Raw genomic sequence first — 16,285 nt, 5'->3', positions numbered from 1 at the left:
TTGTACGACTTCCATTGTGCTTTTCTCCCCTGTCCACTAAATCAAAACACAACCCTGAGGTCACTAAAGGGCTTGCAGGGAGGGATGGCCCATTGCTATCCATGTATGAAGTGTGCATGCCATAAAGCCTAAAGCAGTATTGGCATGTGCTGATCTCCTGTGAACAGGCTTTGATTTACAGCCCTCAGAGATGAGAGCTCTGGGGCTCGCTGGGGGAATCAACCCCTACCAGAAATGCTTAAAATACTTGGAGTTTAGCCAAGAAGCTAAGAAAAGAGGGGTTTGTATCTTCCTTTCTCTCTGCTGTGATCTCCTCTCACACAACTCTTAGAGCTGTGCAAGACACAGGGATGAGAAGAAACAAAGCCTGGACACTTTGTCCCCAGGACATCCAAAGTCATTGAAGATCCACAGTCTCCCCCAGAAGTACAAGCATAATAAAATTTGCTACTTTTCTGATTTTTGCATCACCATTTAGACAGAAAAATTTGGCCTGAATCTGCACCCTGGCAGTTCCTTTTGGTTGAACCTGTGGCATAAAGGAGTCCCCTTGATGAAAGCTCCCCCACTGCAGTTCTTCAGGGCTAAAATGTTCCCACAATAGCAAAATTTTAACCCTGAAGCAGGGTGAGGGAAGAGTTATAAAAAGTATAGGACCACAACATTCTCTTTTCTTCTCAGTGAAGGTAGAAATAAAACATTTTTGCACATTTCCAGGACAGTCGTGTCCCATATAAATGAGCCCATCAGCTTTTGTTGCACAATTTTTCAAGCCTACCAGTCAGCAAAGCAGACCTTTATTTTGAGATGAGTGCATCCTCCCCATGGTCCAACTGGCCTGTAGGAGCAGAATATTAACACCAAACATCACTTTAAAAGCAAATGGCATCCTTTGATGTTTAAATATAAAAAAGGACAGCCTGTGTTTATGAGGGCAACACCAAATCTCAGGGGATTACTCACCATGGCAATTTTTTGAGGCTTTTAAGTCACTCACACAGATTTTATCCATAGGCTGCCAGACCAGGAGGATCCCTGGGGTTGCCTGAATGTGATCTCCCACCAGTGACCATGGAAGGACTTGGAGCCCTGCAAGTCCTCATCAAAGACTGAGACTCCACTTCTCATTGCCAAGCAGATGGGGCTGTTGATCATGGTTTGAAAAGGCACTGTCAAAAGATGGAGAAATTAACAGGAAGATTTCAAAGTTGTGAGAAAAGACTGTGAAAGAGTGAATTTCCTTAATTTTTTAATGTCTCTCATTTTTTTTAGATGTAAGATCTTTGTGCCAGATGCACCAAATGGACACCTGGGACCCTGATGTCATACTCAGAAAAGGTGTTGGGCTGTGATTCCAGCATTCCAGCCTTTTGCTGTGCATCCCACCACATGTGCCTGTGTCAGCAATGGTGGGACAGCTCTGCCAGAAAACTTTCCTCTTCCAGTGCTGTCTTGCTTTTTATTCTGTTCCTCCTGGTTTTCTATTCCTCCTGCCACTGCCAGTGCAGCAGTGGATCTGCTCCTACAGAAGGGATTGCTCTCCATGTGTCTGTGATGCCTCAGGTTTTAGCTTCTATATTTTTCAGATTCTGTGCTGCTTTAGAGTGTAGTTCTGAGATTCACATTAGGGGATGGTGAGCTCTGCTCACAGAGCAGGTAGACAAAACAATTCCTTCTCTAGCTGGGGACCAAGGACAATTGATCCAAATCTCAGGCTCAAGAGCACAAACAACATGGACTGAAGAGAGAAAAACAAGCAGGATGGGACTGCATGGGCTAAAGCTGGAATTGAACAATTAACTCCAAGATGCAAATGGAGCACAACTTATAAAAGTGAGAGACCCTGTGAGTGGTTGTGCATTTTGTGACCATTTTGGCTCATCTTGGGTATAGCCTTGGCTGGGCTTTTGCACTGCCCAAGGTGTATCCATGGAAGCCTTTTAATAAATCCCTACTTTATTCTTTAACTCTGTCCAGCCTCTGTTCTAGGTCAGCCTTCCCAAGGCAACACCTGCCCTTGTCCATGCACAAATTTAAGATACCTCTTTTCAAAGGTAAACAGGAATTGGAAAGAGCAACAAGCTAAAAATTGAAATAAAAATGTATTTATGAGATTACTTAAAATGCGTATTTCTCACTATTTTGTGAGGATTCTGCCTGACACCAGCATGAGGGCGATTGCTTGGGAGCAGAGACAGGCAAGGATAGGAAAGGAAACAGCTGTGATCCCTTTTTGGAGTGTTTGCTCTTATTCATCCCCTTAGATGTATCCCAATGTAAATAACCTTTCAGATCACTTTACAAAGTGATTGCTAGGTGGGTCTGAGGAGAAGGTATTCTGTCATGTAATAATTTCTGTTTTTTCTCTTCATTTTCCTGCTTGCTCATAGAGAGGAAATGTGGCTGGTTGTTAATTTGGAAGCACTTGTAGTGGTGAAGGCATAATAGATCTGAAAGTTCACAGGACTCTGACAACTGCCAGTGTACTGAGGCTTGCAGAGGAAAAAATGAAAGCTGCCTGTAAAGCATTCCCATTTGTCATGGAAACCCCACAATACCCCAGGACAGCTGCTTGCCTGGGATCTGTACCTCATATGTATGGAACCAGAACAGACATGTGCTCTGTTGTACAAAAAGTACAACCCCACAGAGACAGGTAAATCATTCTTTATAAGGGAAAAACATCATCTAGAATTAATGTTTTCTGTAAAAGATGATTTGCAGGGTTCTCTTGCTATCCACCATAATCAAAAATATGGCTTAAAGTACATAAATTACAGTATTTTATATTCCAGTGCCTCCTCTGGAGATGGATTTGGTGGTGCTGCAAGTGTGGCTCAAGAGCTGGTGGGGTCTGGTTTGGCAAGGAGCTCTCCTGTTGTTGAGCACAAAAATGAAACAGGTGGCAAAAGTTTCCTGGGAGATGCTGGGTCTGGAGTCTTTCCTCCCCTCAAGCCACTCTGTGCTTTACCTTGCCCTCCATATCAAATAATTTGGTGAGGCTTCACTTGAAAATTAGAATGGAAAAAACCAGTCCTGGGCTGAAGCTTTACCAAGCAGCTGGGAATTAGGAAAGGCTAAGCTGTGATGCAAAGGTAACACAAATTTCATGAAAAGGGTGACCTTCAGGAAAACCTCCCTCTGGTTGTTTTGGGGTGCATTTCTTTTTCATGGGGTATCTTTACAAGGGTTTCAAACACATCCTTGAACTTCGGTGTGACCGGGTTGCTTGGGAGACTGTCACAAAAGGTCCCTCAAAAAACCAGGGGTATTGCTGTGAAGTTCAGAGAGGAGAAATAATCCTCATCAAGCTCCCCATGAGCCTCCTTTTTGGTATATTTTTAGCAATGGCTCCTTTTAGTTCAGTCTGTGTCAGGAAATTCTGTACTGAGCTTCCCCCTGTGCCACGCTGTGCCAGCAACGTCACACGGGCAAAGCACCTCAGTGTGGAAGAGTTTATCTAATATTCATTTCCTCCCACCCTTTCTTCTTCTCTCTACTTTTTGGTTATGGCTTCAAATAACCAAACCAAGGAAGACAGTAAACCTTGTAGAACAGGGCTGACAAAATCATGAAAATAAAACTGCAGGATTAACCCAATTGCAGGCTTAGTGTGCACAGACATAGGAAAGTGAAAGAATACTGAAGGAAGCTTTCAAAACTTTGTTTCTTTGCCAGAGCTCAATCTCCAGACACTAATTTAGCTGTGCTAGTAATGCATTTAAATGTGTTCCTCTGTTAAGCAATATATTCCCTGTGGAGCAGCTCTGGAGCAGCTGTTAGCTCTGCAGGCCGGGGTCTCTGGGTCAGGAACGCTCCTCTTCCACCAGCACAGCCCCTGACTGCTCCACACAGCCCTGATCTGTCTTCAGGAAAGGTGAGTTCCAGCTCTCAAAGTGCTGCAGCTCAGCTGCTGACAGAGGCTGAGGGCAGCTCGAGTGTTTGCTGCTCTGCCAGAGGGAGACGGCGTGGCTGGAGACTCAGCACTGTCCCTGTCACACCAGGACACTCAGCACTGTCCCTGTCACACCTGAGACTCAGCACTGTCTCTGTCACACCTGAGACTCAGCACTGTCCCTGTCACACGTGAGACTCAGCACTGTCCCTGTCACACCTGAGACTCAGCACTGTCTCTGTCACACCAGGAGACTCAACACTGTCTCTGTCACACCAGGACACTCAGCACTGTCCCTGTCACACCAGGAGACTCAACACTGTCTCTGTCACACCAGGACACTCAGCACTGTCCCCTGTCACACCAGGACACTCAGCACTGTCCCTGTCACACCAGGACACTCAGCACTGTCCCTGTCACACGTGAGACTCAGCACTGTCCCTGTCACACCAGGAGACTCAGCACTATCCCTGTCACACGTGAGACTCAGCACTGTCCCTGTCACACCAGGACACTCAGCACTGTCCCTGTCACACCTGAGACTCAGCACTGTCTCTGTCACACGTGAGACTCAGCACTGTCCCTGTCACATCTGAGACTCAGCACTGTCCCTGTCACACCAGGAGACTCGGCACTGTCCCTGTCACATCTGAGACTCAGCACTGTCCCTGTCACACCAGGACACTCAGCACTGTCCCTGTCACACGTGAGACTCAGCCCTGTCCCTGTCACACCTGAGACTCAGCACTGTCCCTGTCACACCTGAGACTCAGCACTGTCCCTGTCACACCAGGACACTCAGCACTGTCCCTGTCACACCAGGACACTCAGCACTGTCCCTGTCACACGTGAGACTCAGCCCTGTCCCTGTCACACCTGAGACTCAGCACTGTCCCTGTCACACCTGAGACTCAGCACTGTCTCTGTCACACGTGAGACTCAGCACTGTCCCTGTCACATCTGAGACTCAGCACTGTCCCTGTCACACCAGGAGACTCGGCACTGTCCCTGTCACATCTGAGACTCAGCACTGTCCCTGTCACACCAGGACACTCAGCACTGTCCCTGTCACACGTGAGACTCAGCCCTGTCCCTGTCACACCTGAGACTCAGCACTGTCCCTGTCACACCAGGACACTCAGCACTGTCCCTGTCACATCTGAGACTCAGCACTGTCCCTGTCACACCTGAGACTCAGCACTGTCCCTGTCACACCAGGACACTCAGCACTGTCCCTGTCACATCTGAGACTCAGCACTGTCCCTGTCACACGTGAGACTCAGCCCTGTCCCTGTCACACCTGAGACTCAGCACTGTCCCTGTCACACCAGGACACTCAGCACTGTCCCTGTCACACGTGAGACTCAGCCCTGTCCCTGTCACACCTGAGACTCAGCACTGTCCCTGTCACACCAGGACACTCAGCACTGTCCCTGTCACACCTGAGACTCAGCACTGTCCCTGTCACACCTCTGCTGAAAACAGCACTGGCTTTGCTGTGAGGAGCAGTGCCTGGCAGCTGCATGCTCACATAACCTGCTACTCCCATGCATTCAAACACACACACTTCATTTTCTTTAACCTGGTCTTCCTTTTCCAGTGCCTCCAGGCTCACAGAGAGCCCATGGCCAGCTGAGACACCAGGGCTGAAGGAGAACAGCCTTGACTTTGTTGCTGCTAAAGAGAGAGATTACATTTAATGTAAAAGTTATTGTCTTGGGCAGCCTTCATCTCACCAGTGCACAATTCCAGAATGCTTTAAATTAAGTCTGGAGGCTAAAAGTGTGTTAGTCATTGCCCATACATCTTGGGGAAAGCAGGGCTCTCTAAAGTTATTGTTAGCATTAGGCATCTGGTTTATGTTTATAATGATTTATTCAGCAATGGGAGACAGGTAAGGAACTATCGTGAAAGACAAACTAGAAAAGATTGGGTTTTTCAAAGCTCTGAAGCCATTGTTAAATCAAAGTTGTCTGACTTCAAAAGGAATATATAACTTGATTAGATTCTTTAAACAATGTACAATGCTCACAAAGTTGGCAGCTATTATTAGAGGCAGAGTTGGTAGCACAGCCTGCTCTGGAGGTTCATGTCCCTTTTAAGTACAAGATCCTGTTCTTATATCATGACCCTGGCTTTTGGGGTTTTTTTAAGGAAAAAAAATTCAGCCAAGTACTTCAACGGCCTGCAAGAGCCAGGAAAGAATACTTTTTTTTTTTTTTTTCAGTATTAGAATAATTCAGGAAATCCTTTCTTTGCAAAGATCTAATGCTTCCATACTTTGAAAGGGGGACTTGCAATCCAATGTGGGAAGATAGGCTTTGTGCTAAAGAGGGCGTGTTGCCATTGCCATAAGGGTCTGGCCACAGTTTCTTCAGTTTTATGAGGCTCTGAAGAAGTCTAGTTTGTGTCTGTGCAGCAGGGCTTTGCAAGGGCTTAGCTAAGATTAGAGAAGAGTCTCTGCTCGTGTCTCCTGGTGCCTGGCCCTCACTGGCCTGTGCCACTGGTGGAATTGATCTTCCTCATCTCCTGTGCAGCAGGACCTGGGGAGGGACCAGGGGCAGCCCAGGCACTGCAGTGCTGAGGGATGGAGCAGGGATGGGGGCTGTGCCTGGAACAAGGAGCCAGGGGGACAGGGCAGCTTGGGAAGGATAGGCTGAGAGGTTCTTTGGTTCTCTGCCTGTTTGATCCCCTCTCCCAGCCTGATGGGTATTCCCTTCTTCTCCTGCCAGAAAGGACACTCACAAGCAATAATCCTCATTTCCCTCCAGGTGTGGATCAGGCAGGGAACACCTCTCTGGCTGCAGCTGCCCCAGGCTGTGGAGCTCCCACCTCAAGGGCAGGAGGGCAGCCCAGGCCCTGCTGGGATGGAGGTGAAAGCTGAGTCTGGAGACCCTCAGTTCTTTGCTGAACACACCATTTTGCTCACCTCACTCACTTTTTGGATAAAAGAAGCTGCTCTGGCTTGCAGCCGATGCACTCAGCAGGTTCAGTCTCCACAGTGGCAATCCCAAGCTGCTGGACAGGGGCTTCTCAATTTTCTGTGACACAGAATGGATAAATCCATGTCATCACTCTGTTCTCTGCCTTGTTCCAGACTAACCTGCCTTCCTGCTGAGGAGTGGTGAAGGGACACGGGCTGGGCAGCCAGAGGTGCCAGCTGCCAGAGCAGGCTGGACAATTCCAGTGCCTGCTGTTTGCCTGCAGGATGCAAACCAGGTCTGTGTAACTATAACTGCATGCAGGCATTAGATTTACTTACCTTGGTTTTTTATTCTCCAAAATATCCCTTGACCCAAGGGATGACCCTGCCTTGGGTTTGCGACCCTGCCTTGGGTTTGCCACCCTGCCAAGGAAAAATTCAATAAAATGTTGTGGATTTGGAGGGCGTACCCTGCTCATGGAGAACTGCCAGGGCTCTGCTATAAACTCAGCACACCTGTGCCACCAGGTTGAGCCAGTTCTGGGCAGAGTCACCTGTCAGACCTGCAGCCATCCCACGATGGAAATAAACAACCCATGTTTTGCATGGCTGCCCTTCACCTGAGGTGAACCCTACACACACCACCCATCCCATCACTCTTGTCCTGGCCAAGGCACCTCCTCAAAGGTGTCCCTGGGCTGGGGAAGGGCACAGCACACCCTGAATGCCTCTGGGTGACATCCCACTGTGGGACACACATGGTGTGAGCACCAAACCAGCACTCGGTGTGGGGAGTTCGTGGGGCTGCTGGAAGAAAGCCAACACCCCACTCCTGCTCGAGATAGAAAAATGTCCCAGCCCTGGATCCACCCAGCTCAGCCAGAGCAGGGCTGCTTGGCCAGACAACAGGCCTGGCTCTCTCTCCAAAGTGGATGAGTGCCAAAGGGGATTTTTAATTTCCAGATGCTTTAAAAATAAAAATAAAGCCTCTGCTGTAAACTGGCTTTGAATGGATGCCTCCCCTTCAGCCAAATAGCTGACTGATACCAGTGAGCTGACTGGGCAATAAAACCTTGCACTGCAATCTGCTGCACTGGCCAGCCCTGTGCCGAGCTCTGCAGTTGGAAAGGGCTCCCTGCAGAGCTGGGGGTCCCATGGAGCCAGCCCTCCCCAAGGAACCAGCCCTTCCCACAGAGCCTGTCCTCCCCATGGAGCCTGCCCTCCCTGCCACCAGGCAGGCAGACACGCTCCCAAAGCCCTCTGGCTCCAGATAAAAATCTTTATGCACTCTTCATTTCCATTTTGCTCCTTTGAGGGGAGGTGAAAATGCTTTACAAGAAGAAAGTTGGCAATAGTGGAATGGGAATGAAAAGATTTTGGGGGAGTGTTTGTCCTGAACATTCAAAAGGTGTGTGGATGTGGCACCTGGGGACGTGGTTTAGCAGTGAACGCAGTGGTGCTGGGTTAATGGTTGGATTGGATGATTTTAGAGGGCTTTTCCATCCTAAACCACTCTGTGATTCTATCCTGGGGGGCAGGAGTGGTGGCAGGGTGACATTGCAGGACCCTGTGCACCTTGCTGGGGATCAGGACACAGATGGTTCTAAGCCAGCCCTGGGTGAATCCCTCCACAGTCTAAACCTGGTAGATGCCAACCAGCAGAACAAGACTGGTGCATGAATTTCTGTGTCCCTGGGCAGCCACCCAGCTGTGCTCCAGGGCCCTGGGAGCTGGGGCAATTCCTCCACAGCCCCCATAACCCAATTTTGGCTGCCCTCTAGAGATTTGGGCATCCCCAGCCTGCATGGATGTGGCTGTTTCACGTGCTATGGCTGTGCCAATGTAAATGAGATGGCTCCAACATCTGTGCCAATGCCAGTCAGGATGGGCCATGGCAGGGACAGGGACACCTGGGGCTCTGCAGCCCATCACCTGCCCACTCCCCTCCTGCTGCCCACCATCGAGGGTTCCAGAGACATCTTTTCCCTGGTGGGTGGAGGCAGGGGCTGAAGGCAGCACATGTGGGTGCTCTCCCCTCCTGCTGGAGGTGATCCAGGTGTGCAGCAGCTCTGTCTGGCAGCATCTTTGGGGGCTTCTCTGCCAGGCATTGTGTGACCCACAGGGGAGGGGGGACATGTCTAATCCTTGCTCCTGTTTCAAATGTCACTCAATTCCCCGTGGCACCTCACAAAAGGCTGAATGGACAGCAAGCATAAGGGCAGGATAATGGTTATGCTGAGAATGCCTTTGAACAGCCCTGGCCTGCCCCCGCAGGCTCTGGCTGGCACCGGGGATGCCACGTGGCTCTTGTGTGTCTGAAGTTTTGAAGGTGGGAGACAGGATCCTGACTACAACATTTGCATCTGGGTTAGAATTTCAAATGCCAGAATGTACATCTGTGTTGCTCCATGTTAGTAATTTCTTCCTGACTTGACGTGCCTGGTCATTGAGTAAGAACCACAACAAATTTGCTTTTTTACGCTGCTCTTGTTTGGCTTATTAATTACATCTCCTGTGACACTGCAGTCCGGCCTCAACGGATTCGTTTGGGATTCTCCTGTGATATGCATGCTGTAGCAGCAGATAGCAGCACATAATCATTTAACATATGAATACTGTCAGAGAGTTTAATCAAACCCAAAATTGTCGCCTTTGTGCCTTGCACTAACTCGTTGTGACTGCACGAAGTAAGCCCAGCTCCTCAACACAAAGAGCAATCTCAGCCTGGCTCTTTGTCTACTCTCTTTGTATAATTTCCTGAACCCTGCCCTGTTCCACCTGCTCACTAATGTTAAGCTTATTTATGGATAATTTATATGCAGCCTATTCCACAAATGCACAAAATGCACGGGTTTTAGTTTTTTAGAGGAGCTGTGGGAACGAGCCTCTCACCACGCGTGTTCCCTCCACTCTGCAAGTCCCCAAGTCCAAATGCTCCATCAGCACTTTCTGAGCCTTCCCTGAAACACCGATGCATTCCTGCCCTCGCACCGGGAATCCAAACGCTCTTTTGAGGGATGGAGGATAAGTCACAATTTTTTTTTAATTTTTTTTTTTAACCAAAACCACTGTCAGGATGGCCGGGCGGGCCGCTCCCCCTCGGGCTCTCTCCACGGGCAGAGCCCAGAGCGGTTCTGCGGCGCTCGCAGCGCTGAGCCGGCGCTCCCGCAGGAAGTGCGGGGTTCCTGGGAAGCATTGTTCCCGTGCTTGTTTGTTCCGCGCCGGGAAGAAGCAGAATAAAGGGCAGAGTACGGGAGCAGCTCCTGCGGAGGGACCCGGCGAACCGGACCGAGTGCCCCGGCTGAGCCTGCAGGAGCAGCCCTGCCCGCACACAGCCCCCGCTCCGCGCCTGAGCCCGCACCGGCTTTTCCCACCAAACTGGCAGCAGGACAAAACTGTCCCCAGATGCTGGCCTGGCACCCCATTGTGCCCCCTCCTACCCCAGCCTCATCCCCATGCCAGCTCACCCCCAGCCCACTCAATCTCATGTCGTGTCATGTTCTCTCATCTCCTCCCACCCTATCCCATACCATCCTATGGCTCTCCTTGTCCTGGTAACACAGCACAGCTCACCATGGGATCCTCAGGAATGTCCTGCTCCCACTCCAGGTGCTGCACCAGTGCTAAGGGAAGGACCCACAGCAGCTTTTTTGTGCTGGGGAGCTCTGCAGGGAAAGCTGAGATTTGACCCTCTGCCACCCAGCTCCAGTTGAGTGTGCATAAAAAACTTCTGCTTTCCAATGAAAAAAGTTTGTTCATGGCCTTTTTTTTTTCTTTCTTTTTTTTTTTTTTTTTTTGTATAGGGCATGAATGGGAGTATGGGACAACTGGGATTGACTCCTATTCCCAGGAGTTGCTGGCCTGACATGGACAAATGACAAATATTGCAAGGACTATTAAAACTATTGCTGATAAAAGGCAAGAATCTGGGAAAACAGACTAGACTGGACTATTTTTAGAAGCAGTGGCATCTGGACAGCATGAGAAATGGTTTGTACAAATTTAGTACAGCCGATGTTTGAACAAGAAATTTGCGGGCAAAACTCCAGCACAGGCACCATGACCAGCACAAAGCAGCAGCTCCAATGCCAGCCAGGAACACCCACGGCCAGGTGTCACTCAGAGCCACCAACAATAGGTGCACGAGAGCAGCCAGCACTTGGGAGGGCTCTGGACAAGGATTTTCTGTGATGCTGTGTCCCTGGGCAGATGTGTCACACCATGCTGCCACCACAGCAGCAATGTGCCAGTGGCCAGCTGGTCTGCTTCAGGTGGAGTTGGAGCGGGAGGCTGGGCAAAGTTTGTGGTCAAAAAAACAACACTGTCAGCATTTAAAATAGCTAAACTATTTAAAAATTAAGGGCTGGTGACTCCTGATCCCAGACAATTTTGCCTGCCTGTATTTCTGCAGCAGCTGGGCTTGAGAGAGGGAAAAGCCCTGTAAGTGCAGTGTGGTGCTCCCCAGTAAGGGGACATACTCATCTTACATCCAGAGAGCCATTTAAATTGCTGATAGAAAACAGACATTGCCTGGCATGTATTTTCTCTCCACCCGTGCAAGGAATTAATCTCTCTCAGTTGTTACTGATACATCCCTCTTGGTTTTATTTAACAATGATTTGGATTTGGAATCAGGGTCCAACTGACTCCAGCTGTGACTGAGGGGACATTGGCCTGGACCAGTGAGGTTTGAAGAACGAGGGGCACAGCTCCCCCCTGCAGATTTGCCCTGCACAGACTGAGGGTGGGGGGATCCAGCCAGCCATGGCCAAGGGCAGCTCCAGGAACTGCAGCTCCCAGTTTGCAGGACAATGGGATGGCCAGTGCAGTTATCCCCTGCAGCATGTGGGACTGCACACTGAGGGTGCTGCACAAGGCCCAGGAACCTTTGCTGCCCACCCTAAACCCAGACACCAGCCTGGGGTGGGGTTTTTGTGCAATCTGGCAGCCAAGTCCTTCAGTGCACCTGTGTAGTCAGTGCTGATGCCAGGGGTCTGGGGAATGGCAGATTTGCTACCATGATGTGGCCACAGATGGTGGCCTTAGACTGATGTGTCCTCATCCCCAGCAGCTCCAGCAGCTCCCTGCATCCCTCCCTGCCTGACCTACCTCCTTCCTCATCCCTGTAGGACACTGCTCTCACCCTGCAGATTGGAGCCCCTGCCCTCCCCTCCCCTTTGAACACAGCAGCCCCTGCACCACTGCTCCCAGTCTGGCTGTGTATACAGAGACTGGTTCCAGTCCTGGCAGGGAGAATCAGGTCTGCCCCCAGATCTCAGCAAGGGCACAGGGTGCCACTGAGCTGGGGGTGAGAGGGAGCCCAGCCCTTCAGTCACAGCAAAGGCAGCAGAGACACCCCTGATGGCTGTGTCGTGATAGAAGTAATGAAAAAGTGCCCAAGTTAAACCCGGACCATCTGTCTCTGTTTTGTAACCTGCTTCTCTGGTTGGAGCTGGCAGCTCAATGGCTCAGCAGGCTATGGGCCTTTTCCAAAGGTTACTGGAGGGAGTGTGAACCATCTTGCCATGGCCTTGGGGTCCCAGACCAATTGCTTCATGGAAAAAGCTCTGGGTGAGTTCTAGACACAGCACTTGGGCACAGATGGGGCAGCTGTGTGTGGCTGGGAGCCCCCCCAGAGCCAGCTCACCCAGGTTTGCAGCCCACCAGCAGCAGAAGAGGCAGGCACAGAGAGAGGGAACCAGGAACTGGCGAGGGGGTCTGGGCACAAAACCTCCTTTGTGCAGCCCAGACACACAGAGGCCACAGCACCCCTGAGACTGGCAAGTCCCTGTCCCCTCGCCCAGTGACAGAACAAACTGTCACTGCCCTTCACCCCACTGCTTTGCTGTGGTTGCTCATTGTTTGTGTTTGGACATCCACTGGGTACTGGTGAAAGCACTGAGAGCCCAGACAAAGCACTGAGAGCCCAGACTCACAGAGTTTCGTGTATTTCAACACCACTGATTATTCATCCAGTAATCTCAGATTGAGTGTGGTTTTTATTATTTGCTACTCTTCAGTGTCCTGTTTAAAATGTTTCCAGCCCAGGCACAGGAAGAGCTGCCCTGTGCCCCACCAGACACAAGCACACACAGCAGAGCTCACTGGCACAAAGCACTTGCCAAACATCTCGGTGAGCACACAGCACGTGGGAACAACCCAGCTTGGCTCAGCAACCCTCATCTTTCCCCAGAGGAGACTCTGTTTGCTGTGGTGATGACCTCTGTCTCCATAACCAATCATTAAAACAGAGTATTTATTTCCTATCTTCTTCTGTTTCTCCTGGAGCACACAACCATGTCCCAGAGTCAGCAGTTCAATAATTCCTGTCCCTACACACTGTGACCCCATGAGCAGGAGAGACATTGTCCCAGGGAGATGTCTCCAGCTGATGGGGAAAGCTCCTGAGGAGGGCAAGGTATGCTGGGCTGGCTAGGAGGCAAAACCAGAACTGGTTTGGAGTTGGGGTGCTCTTCTGAGCAGGAGGTCAAAGTATTTCTCAGAACTTCCCTGCCTGCAGGTGGGGGAAGAGCCTGAAAAGAGTTGATGCAGATCAATGGTGCATTGGTTTTAAATCTTGTTTTCTCTATATACCCTTTGCAATGCCTCAGCTGCTACAAGGCAGGTGTGACACAAGCTGACAGCATGGAGAGATGTATCTGAGAGCAGCCAAACCTCTGTGTCATCTGCAGCCCTCCAGCACCTCTGAGCACATCCTGCTCTGCACACCCGGCTGGTTCCACAGGTCCATGCAAAGGACTCGCAGCTCAGGAGCTTAACAGAGATGAGCAGAGGAAGAAGGGCAGCAGATGCCTGTCCTGTGCTGTGAGTTATCAGCCCAGACCTCAGCAGAGGAGGCCCTGAAGAACCCTTTGCAGGTGAGGGTTTGGATCTGCACGTGCCCTGATTTGGGGCCCTAAAAGCTGCCCAGCACACAGGAAGAGCTGTGCCACCCTCCTGCCTCAGGCCACTCACAATAGTCAGTGTCTGAGAGAACATTTGAGCTCTGAGCAGAGGGAACAGGAACCCAGTTGAAATGCTGCACTAAAAATAGCCCCATGTGTGAGTGGAAGCACACTGTGGTTGGCTGGGGTTTCACATCCCTGAGGAAGCCTGAGCTGAGCAGGGACCCTTCACTCCCGTTATTGTCCACCTTCCCCCCCTCCCTCCAGAGACACCCTGGGGACTAACCAGAAAATAAATGGCTTTCCACAGGACAACAATGGCTTCTGTGATCAATCTCCATGAGATGTGGTTTGGTAGCTTTGCAAGAATCAAGCCAGCTGCCAGTATGGCCCGGAATAAATGAGAAAAGCTGAAACAGGGCTGTGGGGATGGAGAGGTAAAATGCTGGGGCCAAAGAACACAGCCCAGGCCACCTCAGGAACACTGCAGAGATGGGACTGCCTGGGAGGGAGCTGGGGATGGGTGACCCTGGGGAGCTGCAGAGCTGCCCTGCTTTGTGGATGCTGCAGAGGGAAGGAAATAAAGACAAGTTTAGGAAAGAGCTAATGAGAGAAGCACATCTCAGGGCATTTAATTTTAGCAGAATCAGGCTACCAAGGATGTGAGTGTTTGTTCATTTGACTTGGCTGCTTTGGTTTTCATGAAGTGCCTCCTAGAGCCACAAAAGCCAAACTCCAGATTAACCCAAATTTGCTGCCACAGTCACATTACAACACTCAGGATTGCAAATGAAGTCTGCACCAGACCTCATTCATGTGGCTTCTCCACACAGAACTCCCTGGCTTTTCACTGTCCAAAGGGAAAAGGCAGATCAAGGTGGATGCTGGGTACCACAACCCAGCAGCCTCTGCCTCTGTACTCACTAGCCCATACCTGAGACCCCTCCTGCCCCTCTGGTGCCTGGTGTTGGACCAGCCCCATCTGTCTCTCCCTCCTGACACCCCAACCAGCATTCCTGCAAAGCCCTCATTACTGAGGCCTATGCAATGAAACATGAAGGAGGTGGATTAGGATTTCAGTGGCAATTCAGGTGTTTTTCACCTTTCCAGTGTCTGCCTTAGACATTTCACCCAATGTAAAGGAGGGGTTTCTGTGAGCCACCAAATGCTGGGCACTTACCCAACAGTGTGCCTGCAGTTTCAGTGTCTGTTGGGTCAGAGACTACTGGGATCCTAGGGATGGTGCCTCACTGTCACAAAATATTACTGCTGATGGAAAAAGAAGTTTGTTGCTCACTCAAGAAAAATAAATCCTTGACCCTTTACGAGACCTGTGCAGTAGTGGCGCCGTTGACTCCTTGTGAAAGTGTGTGGGTGGGAAAATAATCTGTGCTGACTTTTCTGCTGGCTCTGTGAGCTGTGTCAGACATACACTCTCTCAATAGATGCCTGATAATGCTCAGCTACTCCTCTGCTCACAGCCTGCAAGCCCCTACAGAAATACTGACTGAGAGCCTGGAATTAGAGTCTCCCACTCATTATTTGAGAAGGACGTGCCTTTCACAGCCAAGTGGCCTCTATTTGCTTGGGGGGAAACATGTGCTTATCTCTTATTTATGTGATTTATTTCTTGAGATTAATGCATCAAATTGGCTTGCTCCCAACCTCTCAGTAAAGTCTTGGTTTTTGTGGGGTTGTCCTGAACCACACAAAGTTTCACTGCCTGTTTGCTGAAACTGAGAGCAGGATTTTTATCTCGATCATAAAGCAGAAATTGGGGGTTTTTCAAATGTAAGGCAGTCAGCATTGTTTTGATCTGCAGGCAAATGATAGCCTTCTCTGAGTTCAAGGAGGGCTGTTAAATCAGCCCTGTGGAGACAGAGCAAAGGAGAGAGGGGGAATGTTCCTATTCACATAGGCACGAAAGCAGGGGAGACAAGCTAATGATCAGCTCATCTGGGGTGTTTACTTTTGCATGCCACTGGGGTAAACAGAGCCATGTCATCCCTCCAGCCTGCTCTTGTTTATAAATACACACACACAATAACATTTACAGCTGAGCTGGCTGGGCTGCCCTGGGTCCTGGCTGGAGAAGCCAGAGGGGTCTCAGCTCCCACTCCTGCATGGGACAAGCCCTACTTTTAGGGCTCTGTTGCTGCAAATCCACCTTCCAGCTCTGTGTTTCTATCTCTTTTTGCTGGGAGGCACAAGCTCACTTGCCAGCACAGTCCCTTGGAAATGCCCTTCTAAAAAACCTATGGCAACATCTTTCTCACCTGATTCCTGTGGATCCTTGGAGCTTCCCCTTTGCATTGCTGGGTTCAGAGCAGCAGCAGGTCCCACAGCCCCTGTTGGTGTTTTACAATAGCCTGAGCACACACAGAGACCAACAGACTCATTTTCCTTTTAGCCAACCCACCACGATGGCAGTCAGAGTGAGGATTCGAAGTCACTGGTGTTACTGATTGCAGTTCATAGTTATCCTTCAAAGAAATCACATTTCACCTAAAACATAAAGTTTTTACAAGTGCTATAAAGTTCCTGTGGATGCTACTATTCAGT

General features: G+C 50.0%; 1 long non-coding RNA gene across 1 annotated transcript; it reads right to left on the bottom strand.

Annotated features, from left to right (window-relative positions):
• Nucleotides 1–977: 977 nt before the first annotated feature.
• LOC118698883 (uncharacterized) lies at nucleotides 978–10,484 on the bottom strand. The gene is made up of 3 exons (XR_004981962.1): nucleotides 10,392–10,484; nucleotides 6,834–6,936; nucleotides 978–1,169 (listed from the first exon to the last, which is right to left on the bottom strand). It is a non-coding gene; the product is annotated as an uncharacterized LOC118698883 (long non-coding RNA).
• Between the last annotated feature and the right edge of the window lie 5,801 nt (nucleotides 10,485–16,285).

This window comes from Molothrus ater, chromosome 14 (genome assembly GCF_012460135.2).
Source record: "Molothrus ater isolate BHLD 08-10-18 breed brown headed cowbird chromosome 14, BPBGC_Mater_1.1, whole genome shotgun sequence".
Classification (NCBI taxonomy): Eukaryota; Metazoa; Chordata; class Aves; order Passeriformes; family Icteridae; genus Molothrus; species Molothrus ater.
Note: the sequence above shows the minus strand (reverse complement) of the source record. Positions and strands in the feature narration are given on the sequence as shown.